Consider the following 12,864-nt stretch of genomic DNA (forward strand, 5'->3'; position numbering starts at 1 on the left):
TTTTTAAAATCCTTGCCAGAGCCAGAATCGTATAGTGTAGAGGATGCAAAATGTGTCGCAGCCGGTACAAGATGTTTTCTAGCCAGTGGTAGTGAAGAGCGAAACACCTTAGCAAACCAACTGCCAAGACCATAGCCAGACATTGACGAGCGACCTTTGTAATAGTCCATTACATTGCCCTGTTGTCTTGGGCCAAGAGTATTAACATAGCAGTCAATATCAGGACAAGTGAATACTACTTTTTTATTAGACATCTTGTTGTTGAACGATGGGACGAAAATGGCATGTAATCACAGCCAAACCTTTTGAAATTTCTATGGGATCACCCAATTCAGTTCATAGTGTTAACTGACAGAGTTCCAAATAGGAAGTGTTTACGGGAATATATTGAAGATGCTCTATATTGTTATGGTGAATATGTTCTCGATTGGTTTTTCGTTCAAGAACTCGTAGGAGGGGAACATTTGAATTACCAACCCGAGATGTTTCCACAAATGAGGCGTAGAGAAATATACAAGTGTCTGTGGAGAAGGCAGGTGGGTGGTCAGCAAAAATGAAATTAGTGTTTCCGGCACTTTTACCATTGATTATTTTGAGCTTAACGCCAAGAACATCCTTTAGGTTATCATTGAGAATAACCTTTTCGCTGGCAATAGGTGAACTAATTTAGATCTTGCCCTCCTCCTTTGAATAGTTGAAATGGAAAGCTCCTTTTTTACGAGCGAAAATTCTTATATAAATAGAACGACATAAATCATTCATACAGGTGAGTTCCTCATAGGGTAATTCAATATTTGGATAATCCATCCAATTGATTTTTTGAATTTGTTCTTGATCACTTGAGGATGGATGTGGCGGCCAATCATAGGGTGTAATTTTTATTTCATATTTAAGATCCTTTCTAAGGATGTCATAGGTATCTTTGAGAATACAGTCGACAAGAGCCACTTCATACTTTCCATTGTCGTCAAATTTGATGGTTGGGGAGAGTTTCGTCCAAAAATCACTTGTTCTATTCAAGTCATTGTAGAGATGATCAGAAACATTGGACATGAAAGTCACATAGAAATCATTGGGCATTGTTAATATCTTCAGCACTGACCCAAGAATCAAAATCTGAGTTGTATCCTAGCCAGCGGACAAGGAACTGTCTCTTACCCCTACGAGTACGACTCTTTAATATCTTTTCAATTCGATAAGTTTCACTAGTGTTTCTAAATTTTTTCAGTTTAGATTCATAAAAACCGCCAAGAATTTCATCATCTCTGGTGTATCGCAGTCAACAGGTCGTGGGTTCCGTGTCCAAGATTTTGGACACTTTAAAAAGTTAGGTGCTCCATAAATAATTCCTCTTTTCAAAAATATTGGTGGTTCTATTAATTCGAACAGTATCACCAACATTGAATTTCTTCTTCACATTTTTTTTTCTTTTTCACCATTGGAATATTGCTTTTGAAAAGAATCAAATGTATTTTCACTGCAGTGAACTTCCCGAGGGCTTGAGTTGGACCGAGATCGATGAGGTCGATGGTTGTATATCCGCATGATTTTATCTAAATCATGAATAAAAGCAGATGTATTTTTCAGTTTACAAAATCTTGAAATTAATAGACGAATCGTTCTTATTAATCGTTCAGCCAATGTAGCCTTTATCAGGCTGTGACTATAATAAAGTGATGTATTATATTTCAATAGAACCTTTTGCACATGTGGATTAATAAATTCACTACCAAGATCCTACTGAATTTTCTATAGCAATCCTGTTTAAGAATAATCTCAATGACCTGAGCAACTTCAACACCTCTCTTTGACCGTAATGGAATGGCATATGCATAGCGACTAAAGACACTGATTGCCACCAGAATATATTTGTAGGGTGCATTGTGACGCCGTTGAATTGCGTCTAAAATTAAAAGTTCCGTTTGCATCATATGCAGAGGGAAAAAGGCTTTAGTTTTTCGATATTGTTTGCCACGAAGCCTGTGATTCTGGTGCAGTGTGTAACTCGGTTCATTCTCTAGATACTCTTTTGCTTTTTTCAATGTGCTGTCAGAGACAACTTTAGAAAGCATTTTGGGAGAACTTAAACTTCCCGCTTCACCCATATTTTCATAGACACCTTTCAGAACTTCATCCACTTTGAACGCAAACGTGTAGTGTAATGTTCACTCCCCTTTTACGTACTGGAGGATAGATCGATTTATCTTTGCTTTTGAGTGGCAGATACAGAGGTTGTAAAATCATTGGTGCTGCTGCTGCTGCTGCTACTATTTTCAAATATTGAATCTTCTTCTTTTTTAAATGGTGTTGACGGTGGTGTTGTTGGAGGACTATATTCTCTTAGTTTCTTTAGAATTTACTTATTGCCAATAAGAATTTTTGGGGAAGTTTGATACACTTAGAAATGTGTGTAGATTATTTTCAAAGGATAGAGGTCCATTACAACTAACCACCATATCGCAAATAAAATCAACTAGATTATAACTTTTTTCCTGAATTATAATTCGTTTCCCTGTGCTGTCGACTTGAACTTGATGATCATCACCAGTTTCCAACATTAGATATGATAATACTCTTTTACTCTGTTCTCGATAGGTCAGAGGCAATAGGTTCCCAATTTACGATACAATTGAATTCAATTCCTTTTCCTTTGATTGCAGTGCTGCAGAATTTTGGAGATTTTTCCTGTTTGGAGGGATCGGCGATGACTGTGACAACGACGGTGGGTCTCTCGCGATATGGTCTATGTTTGTCCACACGTCGCAATGCATCTTGAAGTAAAAGTAGTTTTTGTCATCGGCAATATTCTCATCATTAATATATTGGTTTAGATTGTCTTCAAAATGTTCAGCAGGCAAGAGGACAAGTTCAAATGGTGTCAATTTATAGCGTTTTGCAATTCTCTCTCTCTAGAGAAAACTGTTTACAAGTCCTGCAATTATTGGCAGTAAAAGTGTGAAAAAGCTACCGCCCGCTTAAAGGAGCCGTTTTCTTTTAAAAAATTTTCCCTTGTTTTTAATAGCCAAGGCACGTACAGTGGAACGATGTTGCATTGTCTGTTGTCTAACACCTTCTGGCAGTTGAACATTACCCTCGGTTAAATTTAAACAAAGCTCAGGTATTAGATTAATGAAATCATTGTCAACACCATGTCAGAGTATGACTATTCTGCGTCGAGGTTTTGAAGTGTTTAAAACGGATTATAAATGTCGTTGTTCCTGTATTATCTTCTGTTTCATAACGCCAACTTAGAACCTTTGATGAGGTTCACAGAGAGATATACTGTAATTTCATTCCCGAAAATGTCGGTTACAACGCGTAGATCCTCGGGCGTGCTCTGATTAAGATCCAACAAAATGTAACCGTAGGGTTTATTAGTCGCCTGAGTGTACGCTGACAACACAAATTTTGGGGCACCGGGGTATATCTGGTTATTGAGAATCATTACTGACCTAGAATCACGAACATATCGATGTATAATATCAAAATAGTGGAATTCAAAGCAAGGGTTCGCATACATTTGCTCTGATGAAACAGATTGTGTAGAACTAGGGTTATGGAAATGTGTTCATGGTGGGAGCGAACGGTGAACAGTTGTAGCATTTCGGTTCAATACTATTGAAAACATCAAGTCCCCGTATGAATTGTATTGGTATGGTTGTGGCAATAGCTTTTATTTGATCGTAGGACTCCTGCCAAATACTATAGCAATAGTAGATTTTTTTCGGCTTTTCCACAAACATTTTCTGACAATTTTGAATTATTTTAGCTAAAAGTGTTGTTTTCCCCGACATTGAGGGACCACACAGAAGAGATCTGAAGGGTGTTTTAAATTGATACATGCTGCTGCTGCTGTTGACAACAGTCGGACTATAACTAACTGTAAATCATACGTGTCCAATGAATAAGTAGTAGTAGTAATAGTTTTCCCATAGATCTATCTACGTTAACAAGAACAACAAAAAAACAATATTTCATGGTCATTTATTTGCAACATGAAAACTCTATTTGTTCAACATGAACAACAAAAACATAAGAATAACACTTTATGTTCAACAAGAACCTAACAAAAACATTATTTTCATGGTCATTGTTTTGCAACATAAAAACTCTATTTGTTCAACATGAACAACAACATAAGAATAACTCTTTATGTACAATAAGAATCTGACAATATTTTATGGTCATTTATTCAACTTGAAAACTCTATTTGTTCAACATGAACCTGACAACGATAAAAATTAAACTTTATGTACAACATAAAAAAACACTTTTATACATGAACACGAACAAGAGCAAGACTTATTGTCTTAAAAAACACTTTTTGTCCAGCAAGAACACTTTATGTACAGTAGCACACTTTTCTTTACAACAACAACAACACTTGAAAACAACAAAAAACACTTGGAACATGAACAAAAAAAATTGATAGCAGAGATGAACATTATGAATTTAAAAGGAGGACCCCCCCGGGGCCGCGGGGGCGAAACAGTCGCAATAGTTGTCGTCACTGCTGCTGCTGGTTAGGTTGGGTTAGGTTAATTATGAAAGGGTTAGAGCATTTAATTTATGAAAGGTTGGTGGTTAGTTGATTAGGATAATTTATACAGACCAGGTTGAATTGGATAGTCTATTCATTCAACTCGGTCTAAAATAAGGTAGTGACCATGAGGTAGCACACTCACACCATTCTCGAGCATAGACTTTGTCAGATATACACGACATTGCATTTTTTTCCACTCTCACAGTATAATTTTTATACTGTAGAGAGCGAATTGCAAGCACTTGTGCTCTCGGCACTAAGCTACTTTCTGCATGGTCTCTGTACACGCTCATGTTGAAATTGCTCTTTACAGAATGTATAGGCACCCCTTTACACGTTTGCTTTTCATCCCCATTATGAGTTTCCACGCAATAAACTTTAGAACCCGGGAACACCCCCCCTGGATATCAAATCACTCCCCGTCTCTGATTTTAACATTAATAGTTGGTTGGGGGCTTGACGTTTCACCAACTCGGGGTAGTGGGACGGATTCCAGTTGGTGAAATCCATCCGCGAGCTGATGTGTTCCCCATTTTCTAGATCACCCAATAAATCTTCGGTCCTATTTACCTTTAGCAGCAGAGAATCTGTATCCCCATAGTAAACTTGAACCTCCCCCTCCCGTGGTCATTGTACCTTGCACATATTGTAAAAAAACGATAACATGAGCTTTTTGGAAATTTCTAGTACTGAACTACCTCCTGCTATATTCTTGTTCAGTACCATATTTCGCTTTTTCCTGTGTAGAAGAACCATGCCAGCCTCTAAGCTCGAGAACGATGTAAAATTGGGATCGGCAATAATTTGTGCACACTCTAGAGGGTCAGTCACGACGTCGCAGCGAGATCTGTTACGTACGCTTTGAGACATTTTGCCAAACGCTGAATTTAGAATGAGTTTGTACATTTCCTTCTCTACCTTGGAGTTTGCCCTAGAGCGTTTATCGACAAAAGTGTTGATAAACGTCTTCAAATATGGTTTCTGATTTAATTGCAGAACCCTATGTATTTTGGTGATCTTGTAACCATTGTTCACCATCCAGTGTAATCGCAAGTGGTGAAGAACAATATTCTCCTTAGGGTCCAAATGAGCAACCAGTTTTTGCTTAGAGAGGCTCCAGTCCATCCTCATATCCTCGACCAATGATCAATTGTAGGGGCTCAGTGATTCCCTGCTCACGGGTCGATTGATACAGGGAAAAACAAAATCTCTGACTGAATCGTGAAGCAGCAGTGGAGTATGCCCGTCAATTTCAAAGAACCATCCTTGTGGCCCATTGTCCTCGACGATGGTAATGTCGGGGAACTCACAAGGAGTCTCAAGCCATTGATAGTTCCCACACGGCAAAGAGTATTGAGACATTGCCGAGGGGTACAATGAGTTCATGTCCAAGAACACTGCATTTTATTTTGCGCCGGTGCTGTTTTTTCCAGTCGGATCGGTTGACAAGACGCGATCCCCATGAAAAACATACCCTCCCCTCATTGAACGCTCTACAAAAAGGTGCTGATCTACATCGATGATTAGGCCTATTTCCTCCCTACTAATTTTTAAAATCAAATCCATCACCAAATGTGGCGTGGAAAAATAATAGCCTATATCTAGCCCGAACTCTGAATAGATTTGGTCTGTGTACAATAATCCCACCCATTTTTACAATTCCCCTTAGCCCACACCTTCTTGGCAAACTCATAGTCCTCGGCTGTGCATTCACTGTTGGTGTATGAAATGTAAAAAGCTGCAATTTGAAATAGTCTCACATCACTTAAGTGAGCGCAAGAACAGTATTATTCTCATGCGTATTCACCTCTACAGGTCAATAGGTCATACATTTTACTGTCTGGAAAGTGCTGTTTAAGCAAAGGAAAGCTATCAAAATTGTCGCTTTTCTGCACTTGAATCAATTAACTCAATGCCTTGGGAAAAAAACTAAAAGAATCTAAAAACCTGATTTTATTCCAACACGTATGCCCATTATTTACTACCTGCCATTTCAGCTCGAGAAGCAACAACTTCTCGGCCGATTTGGGAATAATGTTATAGGCAAATGAATTATTTACCCATGGACTGTGTACTCTCCCACCCTCCCTGTGCATACGTGCCAGTGCCGGTAAAATAAATTTTAAATCATAATTTGCATTGTGAATAAAAACTGGGATAAAAAACTGCTGGCTAACATTTAAGTTACACGATTGATGCTAACCCCTCTAAAACTACTACCCCCGGAGGATATTTCCTGCCACAAGTGCTTATGGTCTCTGACTTTCCCCCTCCCCCCTCTTTTCCCTTTAGTCCCTTTATCCCCCTCTTCAAAATTCCCCTTACAAACCCAACCTATGTTTTGATTTTTAATCGCGAGACGATCCTCTGCAGACAACACCATAGGATAATGCGTATTTCTCAAACGAGAAATAGCGCCATTAGCTGTGCCAATTAATTTAGTCAGTGCCTTGATCATGCGCTCTCTCATCCAATGTTTCTACTATTTCTAACAACCGCATGGTGTTAGAATTGTCTCTTTGCGCATGGGCATAGGACACTGCAATAGCTTGATGTTCTTTGATTCGGTTTGGAAATCGAGGATCGTTCACTTCCACCAGCTTAGCTGCACAATCCAAAGATATTTTGTTGCACTGGAGGAGGGTGTTTGAAAATTTTTGAAACGTAAATGGCCCTATCCCCTGATACTGTTTCCACTGACTGGTAGCCAAGTCGTCTACGGTGCTTCATGTGATTCCGTAGATTTATATCGCTACGGAAGCGAGAGAGGCATATTGGACAGTAGAAACATTCCGCACTGTTCTTACCCGCCCCCAGAACTCTACTAATGCCTGTGATTGGATTAAAATGGCCAATTGAATTGACAAGGTCACTAGATGGTGGTGTGTACAACAACCAAACCCAGTGTTTAACCAATTCAATCGACGGGCCCCTTCCAGGGAAGGCCACTCCTTTCTTTTTAAAACGAAACCAATCTTCAAATTCAGTTTCATACTGAGCCACAGTAACGCCGATATTTAAATGAGTATTAACCCTTTCAAAAATATCAATGGACCTAAGCGTTACTGGGTATTTTCCCTCTAAACAAGTGAAATCTACAATTGGGAAATCGGACCCTTCCTTCCCATGTACAGCCCAGTGATCTAAATTTATCTTTGTGGCTTCATCTTTCATTGGTTGGAAAGCTGACATAAGGAAAGCGTACTTGAAACATTTTTGACCTGTTTCAAAACAGATTTTTTGGACACCTTGACATCCTACTAGATCTGGATTATATTTAAAAATTGTACCCTCATTCCTTTGCCCTCCTGTTAAAATAAAATTTTTCTTAAATTTATAGATATTTAAGCTTAAATTTTTAACAAATAAAACTACAGACCCGCTCCGCTTTTCGTTGAAGTTATAAATATGCGTAATAATATGACCTACCCACTCGGAAAAAACACCCTCAAAATTTTCTAAATTTGGATAAATCACACGCATCTCGGAGTGTACATAATGGTGGTAAACTTCACTTTTTCCCTCATTTAAATAGAACACCTTTAAAACAATAGAAACCTTAATTGAATTCCTCCCCCACAATTGAATTTGGGTCTCCAACAGTACACAAATTCTATCTACATAGACATATATAATTTATATGGGGTCCTACGCAAAAATTACTACACCAAAGCGAATTAAAAGGGTTCCAAAAAGTCGCAGTCTAGATAACTATTGCATTTATATTTGTATTTGTCAGTTGAAAGTTGGGAAAAGTTGTACATTGGACCATACCCCCCCGTCCCCGCCCCCTCTTGTATATTATCATCACCCGCTTCCCCTCCACATTGTTCAATATTTGGAATATGGGAATCCACTTCATTTGATTGAAGTGGAAGTAGGTTAAAGGGGTCTAGAGGAGGAGGAGGATTCCCTGTTAATTCCCGGGTAAAATCATCCAAAAGTTGTAATGTGTTTTGACTCAAGTCCCCCTGCCCAACTATACTATAATCAACATTAAAAAAATCACCTATAAACTCATCAATATTAAACGGTATTTCATTAATGATATCGTCCCATGTTGAATTGTTGGGGAGCTCCACATGTGTGTCCTCTCCTTCTCCAACTGACGAGCAGGGGTGAGATGGCGAGTATGGCACCAATGCAACCTATAAATGAAAAATAGCTTATTTTCAAAGTGTCTAAATCACCCCTACTGTTTTAAAAAATTTGATTATTATTTACATGTGCTTAGCAGTAGCATATACACTAGTCAATCAATATTCTGAAAGAAAATCCAACTTAACTAAAATCTAAAACGCTTTACATAGAAGGCAATTTGATTTTGTTCAAACAACTCCCCCCCCCCAGCGGGAATCTGCGGCGCTTCCCGGGACCCCGCCATCGCAGCACTTCCTGGACCCCGCGGCGACGGTGCTTCCCGACCCACAGCGCTTCCCGGGTCGCGCTTCCCGGATCCTGCGGCGTAAAAAGCTATCTTTTTCTTAGAAATTCCAGCCCCATACTTTTCACATGAAGAAACAGTTTCGTTTTTTCACTTTACAATGATGGAGATAGAATTGAGGCATATCCCCTCCCCCCTTTTTACATAATGTCCTAAAAAAATGATGCTAGGCCATAATGTTGGAAATATGTCGTTTCTCTACTTACTTAAAGGCTGTGAACTCATTATCTTAAATATTTTAATCTAGTCTGTTATTTCCAAGATATTAAGGAAAATAAAATTCAAAGGAGACCATTCACTCTTATTGAATGTCTCCCCAAAATCTTGGCAAGTTGTAAGATTGAAAGTTGTCAATCAATATTAATCAAATTAGAATCCCTATGTGTAAGAGATAAATTGTATAATCTCTGTCCTTCAAATTGCTTGGGGGGGGGAAACATCTTTTAAAATCTATGACATAATTTTAAATTGCTGAAAAAAAGCGAAAAGAAAAGTGCTAAAAGATGGAAGAAAAGGTAGAAACTAATCAGCTTTGAAAAAAACCGCGGTCTTTACTTGATAGTCTATCCCTTTCCTCATAGAAAATTGTGTTTAAATAAAAGCAGTTTATAACGTAAAGAATTTTCTATGAAGAAATATGATCAGAATATAGTGCTCTTTTCGGCTTCACTACGAGAATTCAGCAGACTGAATGTATACGATAATTGACCTGATTTAAAAGGGGGAACAATGTCCTTTAATATCTCTGACACACTTTTACTGTGATGAAATGAATCGATTGTTGGAAGGCCCCTTAAAACTATAATATTCTAGTGAAAAACGTCATTTTGAGATAAAAAGGTTCTCTAACAGTAAACTAGAAATTAACGAAAAATATTATCGAAGAGATAGCAATAGTTTATGGACTACAGTGGGGGAACAGAGAAAATTGGAAAGATTAGAGAAAAAAGAGTGGTTTGACAAAGCAACAAACAAAAAAAATTACATTATATTTGAGTGCCCAAAGGCCCAGGCGAAGCATGCTGTACCTCCTGACCTTGTGTTGGTGGGGCAGCTCTTGAAGGTCCATGGAGAGCGGATGGGCAAGCGGCGTTACGTTCTAGTGCAGACTGGGATGCGGCTTGTGCAGCAGGACGAGTGACGGCACGGACTTGTGCAGTAGAGCCAGCAAAGTCACGGGCTTGCACCGATGAGACGGCGGGGATCGCCCATTCTCTCTTTGGTTTTTGCCCAGACTGTATAGGGGCTGCCTCGTCCTTTCTCGCTCTCTTGGATGGAGGGGGGACATTTAGTATGGAAATAATTTCCCCCTTTTTTAAAGAAGGAAAATTAGTATCCCCACCCCCACTAACCATAATTTTGTGTAGAAAGCATTTATCACAATGAAGTCCCCCTCCCCCTAAGTCAAAAGCAAAGCAAAAGGTAAAATTTGCTAGAAAAGCCCCTATTTTTACCTTGCTGAGAAATTTTTTTAAATGTTTCCCGTCTATAGGCTTTAAAATAGAAAAAGACTGTTAGCCTAGCAGGTTATAGGCCTAAATTACAATCTAGGATGTAAATGGTATATATGCACTAGACTTAATAAAGCTATCTTTTTCTTAGAAACCCCTGGTCCTCTTACTGCCCTAACGCGAAGAAACAGTTTTGTTTTTTCACTTTACAATGATGGTGATAGAATTGAGGCTCTATAGGCTTTTAAAATAGAAAAAGATTGTTAGCCTATCAGCCTATAGGCCTAAATTACAATCTTGGATGTAAATGGTATCTGCAGTATACGTAATAAAGCTATTTTTTTTTCTTAGAAACCCTCGGCCCTCTTACTGCCCTAACGCGAAGAAACAGTTTTGTTTTTTCACTTTACAATGATGGCGATAGAATTGAGGCATGTCCACCTCCCCCCCTTTTTCAGCAATGTCCTAAATATATTGTTAGACCTTAATTTGAAAATAACTCGTTTCACTCCTCCAAATACAGATTGTGTAGGCTTGCGCTTAATTATTGCAATTGTCTGAAACCATTTTAATTTGATGGAGAAAAACAATTCCTTTGGCTAAGCCGCAATCGTAAATACACAGGAAAAGGGGTGACAAAACTAATTATAAACTTTCATGGAGAGCTTATGTCAAAACAGAGTGGCTTAATGTCTAAGAATTGACAGAAGTCAGTTACAGAAAAGATCACAATACAGAAAAGCAACAATTTATCGAAAAAATAGAATTAAATCTATTGGGAGAATTATAGTTGTAAAAAAAGTGGGGGGTTTTGAGGGGGGTTAGGATTAGGTAGTAAAAAGACAGAAAAGCAAGAACTTATCGAAAAAATGAGAAATATTTCAATTGCGAGCATTATAGTTGTAAAAACAGTGGGGGGGGGGGGTTGAGGGGGGTTTAGGTAGTAAAAAGAACATATTTTATGTTTTCTAGCGAGTATAAAGATAGCATGGTGGAGGAGTTTGTACTATAGTGGGAGGGGGGGGGGGGATTTACTTAAATATACTGGAGGGTGACCAAGGAAAATAATTTTATTTTGAAAAAAAAAAATGAAAATGTACTTAAACAGAACTTACATTGTAAATTGAGGTTGCTAAGGCTTCAAGCTCATCAATAATTTCAGGTGTTCTATTCATTGTGTCACAATACTTTCTGATAATTTAATCACAATGCATGTCCGTTATATATGAAATCTCAAGGGCGAATTGCGATGTAATGGGGAAAACCATATGTAAGCGAGCCTCTGAATGGTCTAGAAGGAGATGTAACCGAGTCTCTGATTGGTTAAGAAGGAAACACGTGATCCTGTTTCAATTTCCTGGATCTCAACATTCGCCCCTAGCGTGCACTTGGCCAAACAACAACAACAAATAAATCGACCTTGGAAATTTAGTTCCCCTAGATCAATACATTCCTCTAGCGATTATTTAAATCACCCCTCGTGACATTACACTTGTCCAAACAACAACAACAACAATAAATAAATCGACCTTGACATTATCCATCAGATATTAATAAACCATGAATAAATGGAGTCCTGTTCGGCGTTAGAGTCAATTGTAGATGATAGCATGGTGTTCGTTCAGTATTCAATGCCCATAAATGGAACCATGAGTCCTAGATCAATAAAATTCACAATCAATTACGTAATCAATTTCTCAGAAATCCATTTCCCCTAGGGAGGCTATGCCCATATATGATGCCCCCCGTCACGAGCTCATAAAGTTAGACTAGGTTACGCAATCAATCAATTACGCAAACATTCTCCCTTGGGATTCCATGCCCATATATGGTGTACGTACGGGACTGACAGCACAGGTGTTCTCCCTAGGGACTGTATGCCCATATATGGTGTGGGATCGGAACTGACAGCACAGGTGTTCTCCCTAGGGACTCTACGCCCATATATGGAGTCCCCCTCGGAGTCAATAAGGCCTTTCTACTGGTTAGTTGCCCTTCAAACACTTGTGACTATTAAAAAGGGTACTAGCCCTTTCAATTTCCAATCGAATGAGCTCTTTTTGAATTGTCTACGACAACTCTTTCTATAAAACCTCATATACCCCCAGGGCATAACTTACAACCCTTGCCCTGAGGGCTGTGGGGGGGGGGGGGTAGATTGTCATCCATAAAAAGACCTAATTTCCAGAACTTTCAACTCCGTTGAAAAAAATGAATATTTCAAAATTTTGATTGTATGTGTTTGGGGAAAGGGTGGGTTTGAGAGGAGGGTTAGTTGCCCTTGAATCACTTGTGACTATTAAAAAGGGCACTAGCCCTTTCAATTTCGAATTGAATGAGCTCTTTTTGAATTTTCTACGACAACTCTTTCTATAAAACCTTATATACCCCCAGGAAATAATTTACAACCCTTGCCCTGAGGGCTG

The sequence above is a fragment of the Artemia sp. Qi Xiang Cuo genome, chromosome 18, assembly GCF_049724085.1.
Source record: "Artemia sp. Qi Xiang Cuo chromosome 18, ASM4972408v1, whole genome shotgun sequence".
NCBI classification, from domain to species: Eukaryota; Metazoa; Arthropoda; class Branchiopoda; order Anostraca; family Artemiidae; genus Artemia; species Artemia sp. Qi Xiang Cuo.